Genomic DNA, 4,742 nt, shown 5'->3' on the forward strand with positions numbered 1-4,742 from the left:
GTCCCAGTTACCCGGTACCTTCTTTTTACTCCCTATGTATTTTAAAAAGGGCTGCTTCTTGTACTTGATCTGGGTAGCTAGTCTCAGTTCCATCTCTGCCTTGGCCTTCCTGACTGCCCCCCTGCAGCCCCGAGCAACTGAGATATAGTCCTCCCTAGTGATGACCCCTCCCTTCCATTGGGTATACGCCTCCTTTTTAGCTAGAAGACATTCCCATATGCTTTTGGTGAGCCATGGGGGATTTTGCGCCCTCTTGCCCACTTTGATCTGTGTTGGGATTACCTCCCTTTGGGCTTGGAGGATTGTCTCCTTAAGGAATGACCACTCTTCTTGGACCTCCAACTCCTCTCCCCTCTGGGACCTCAGGGCCTCCCCAACTATTCTCCTTACCTCATTGAAGTCTGCCCTCCTGAAGTCCAGGGCTGCTGCCTTGCTGCAGGCCTTTGCCACCTTGCGCTGGATGGTGAATTCCAGCAGGCGATGATCGCTGTCACCCAGGTGGTCGAGTACCCACAGACCCCTCACCAGGTCATCACCCGTGGCCAGCACCAGGTCCAACAAGGTGTCTCCCCTGGTGGGGCAGTGCACCTCCTGGGTTAGATGGAGGTCCTGTATCTCGGCTAGAAAACTATGTGAGCGGTCAGACCTGGCTGACTGCTCTTCCCAGCAGATGTCTGGAAAGTTCAGGTCACTCATGATGACCACATCCTTTGACCTAACTACCTATGTGAGCTGACTTAAGAATTCCCAGTCTAGCTCTTCCTCTTGGTTAGATGGTCTGTAGTAGACCTAGTATAGCTTTGCCTATGTTCTTTTATGGGTATTTCCCATACTTCTGGGCTTTGTATCATGCTGGAGCATAGGCAGCCAGGTCTGGGGTTCACCACATGGTCAGGAGAAGTCAGGAAGTCAAAGCCATGAGATCTGTCAGGGAGAGAGTCAAAGGTCTATAGGGTCAAGAAGAATGCAAAGTTAGGGGGGTTAGCTGCGTCAGGTACACAGGAGGTCAGGTCAGAGCTGGGTTGGTATTTGGAGTGTCAGGCCAGAGGGGTCCTTTGTATAAGGTCAGAGGGGTAGCTATATCAGGTAGCCAGAGAATCCATCAAGTAGCAGTATGCGTTAGTGGCCTACAAGGTTGTACCTTGATGCTTGGGCACTTTTCTCTCTAAGTCAGGTGCTTATATGGGGAGGGGTGAGAGGTCAGCTGACCTTGGCTGGCCTCTCCAATGGCAGAGAGTGGGCATGATGGAAGCCTAGATGGAGGGTTCTGGCCACATGCATTTGCTCCCAGTGTCCTGGTGGGGACATGGCAGGCTGGGATGATCTACTGTGTTGGGCAGGCTAAGGCCCTAATTTTAAGGCCATGACCTGACACTTTGCTGGATGCTGCATGAGGCCAGGAGTAAATCCTTCTACCCCAACACTTCCCCTCCTCCTTGTTACTACATGCATCAGAAGTTTGGGGTTGTTTTTTTTTTAAGGGTGTTGATTGCAGCCAAGGATGGAAATTTTGCCTGGGATGTGCAATGCTCCTGCAAGGACATAAATTCAGACATTCTTGGCTAGAGAGTTTTGCCTATTGACTCAGGGTTAGCTCAATCACCATAATTGGGGTCAGGAAGGAATTTTACCCCATGGTCAGATTGGAATTGACTGTTGGAGGTTTTGTCTTCCTTTGTAGCAGGTGGCATTGCCCTCTTCTTGAGACCTCTAGCATATGTTTAACAACATTTGCAGCAGCAGGATGTTGGCCTCCATGGTCTCTCTTTACCTGTGGCAAGTTAGGGGGTTACATCTGGGGTTTTGTGTTGAGGCCAACTGTATAGTTTTGCTAAGGGGTTAGACAATGGATTTCTTTGGGATGGTTTGGACAGGCATTGGTGACCTCTAGGTGGCCTCTCAAGGTATGGGTAACCTCTAGGTGACTTCTCTGGTCCCTTTTAGTCCCAAGTCTCTATGAGTCAATCCTCACAGCAGGATTGGTAGGTTAGTGTTGAATGCTTTTGGATTCATTTCCATCTTATTTTATCCAGGTTGGCTTGTACCAGCTGACATTCACTAAGATCTCATTCCCCTGTTTCTAATTTAAGTGAGTCTTGCTTAAGGCCAAAAGAAAAGGAGACAGAGAGAGAGATGGGTATTACTGACTATGCTGTCATCATCTCAGAGTTATTTCTAGAGATTACACAGACATGTACATAAGAAGAAGTTAGTCTAACACTAGCAGGACTCTGTAATTGAGAGGCTTTGGGGAGTGGAGGAATCCTGTTATCTGTCCTCACAGATGGGGAATGATCTGACAGGAACCACTCTAAGTAATTCCATCCAAGTTCACCAACTCCAGTAGGTGGCAATTTTTGCTTGTACCAACATCAAAAACTCTTGAAATATTAAATCACATTGTTAAAGATGTTTGACCTCTGTTGCCCTGAGAAAGTCATTAGCCAGCGTTGTTAGCATAGTTTCTATGCCATGCCCTGGTTTTAAATCTATTTGGATGGCATCCAAAGAACTTAAGACTGGCAGGTGTTTCTGGAGTTGAATTGTCACTACCTTTGTCAGGAAAAGGTCTTGAGTTCTATAGCATTCAAAATATTAGGAAATACTTCTACAATTCAGTTACTTCATAGCAGTAGTGTGCTATTAAGGCTTCTCGGCCTCTTGAAGGGTCAGATCAAGTGTAATTATGTGGGGTGACTGAGCCACCAGCCTCAGGTGCTGACTTGGGAGAGAGCACAGAAAGAGCAGCCCCCATACTGCTGGCCCAGCCACTGCTATTGGCAGCCCAGCTACAAGTGCTGCCCCCAGGCACTGATGCCACCCAGGACACAGAACCACACAGCTGCACCTCTGTCTCATAGTAGAAAAGATGATTTGGAATACACAAGCAATCAGGTATGATCAGTTCAGAAAGAACTTGGGGAAGTGGGAAAAAAAAGCCAGAAGTAGTTCCTGAGACATTAAGAGAATAGTGCTAAGTGATTCCCCAAGCATCTGTAGATACCTGTCTGCAATTCTAGCATTTGCTACTGCTACTGGAATTGTGATTTAGTTTGTTTGTATGACTGCCTTTCCCAGGTTCAATTCCCAAACATTTATACAAATACAGCTGTGGAGGCACCAAACTTCTGGACTCAGCCTGGCCTTTGGATTCTGTCTCTGTGGCATAAAGTGGGGATGGAAGGTCTGAGCAGCCTCCACTCCTCCAAAAACTTCTGCCTAGGCATATGCATCAAAGGTCTGGGTGACCTCGCATGCATACACCATGATCTGTAAGGATCAATATTGCCATGACTGCCTCTGACTTTGAACACTAGCATGCATGATTGTGTAAAGCATCTTTTCAAGCCCCAGAGAATGGATACTTTTGGAATTGCAGGTACATGTATGGATTGGCTGTGATATCTGTACCAATGCTTGGCTGGGGTGAAGTAGTTGGGGACGGTCCTGCTTGAGCAGGGGATTGGATTAGATGATGTACTGAAGTCCTTTCCAATCCTAATTTTATATGATGCTATGATTCTATGAATGCTAACATGAGCCACTCTCTGCATACAGCCAGGGAAAAAAAGTGGTTTTAGTCATTGTTGCTGTCCTAGTGATCCAGCGACTATACTTGCAGCTGTTGAGACTTGCTGGGAAAGAAAACAAGAGTAATACATTTGCTTGAGGCCATGCCTAGACTAAGAAAATAGTGCATCTTTAAAGCATGCTAGCTTGCACATTTTAACTAAAATAATCTTTTAAGACTTAAAAAAAAGATTTTGCACCTCAGGTACAGAGAGCAATATTGTTTGAAATGGTTAATTGTGCATGTTTGCAATGTGTTACTTAAAATTGTTTTAGTAAAAATGTGTTATTTGGCATATATTTTAAGACACATCCTGTTCTCCCAATTTAGGCATGGTCTGAATATGCTGGAATCCCCAAAGGAGCCCAGAAAAATAAATGATTTGAGGAATTTTAGTGACAGTTACTAAAATTGAACATTCAGCTAAAAACAGCCCTTCAGTGGAACAAATGAGCTTCATTGGTCATTATAAATCCACTAACCTAATGAGAAACTATGTCATGACAGAGCCTTATTGTTGTATCTATCTGATGCTCCTGGTATTAAAAGATTCTTTGGGGTGCCCTAAGGATGATCATAGCTGATCTTAAATGGGATCATTTCACCAGTGAGGCATGAGGTGCTTGCCCCTTAATTTCTCAGTCACTGGCCTTGTGTTGCATTGCAAATCCTAATATTAGTTTTCAGTCTGGCAGTGTGTTACTACTGTGTATTTTTGCTTGCATGAAGGCCTTAATCCCAAACCATAATGACAGGACAGAAAGCCATTCTCCCTCTACTCTAATCTGTGTCTATGTCAAAATCCATAAGGTTCTCAAACAGTTAAATTGTGGCTATTGTTTTTTTTTAATCCACAATGGGATTGTTTTATTAACTGGGAAAATGGCAAGTGTATATAATGCTGTCTCTTACGAGCTGTACCTATTGTAATGCTGCTGTTATTTCAGTGGATGAAGCAAATAGGAATGATTAATGCAAGCTTGATATATTTTATATTCTGTGTGCCCCTGGTTGTATGTTTGGAACACATCTGAACAATTTATTTTAACAGGATTTGAGAGTTAGTTATTCTTTTACTGCCTAAATGCCTCTCATCCAGTTCCTGCGCTGCAACCATTTCACAAAGTAGGAGAGGGCCGGCTCCGTACTGTCTAGAATCCAAAGGAGAATT

This window comes from Crocodylus porosus, unplaced genomic scaffold (assembly GCF_001723895.1).
Source record: "Crocodylus porosus isolate Cpor-Errol unplaced genomic scaffold, CroPor_comp1, whole genome shotgun sequence".
Taxonomy (NCBI): domain Eukaryota; kingdom Metazoa; phylum Chordata; order Crocodylia; family Crocodylidae; genus Crocodylus; species Crocodylus porosus.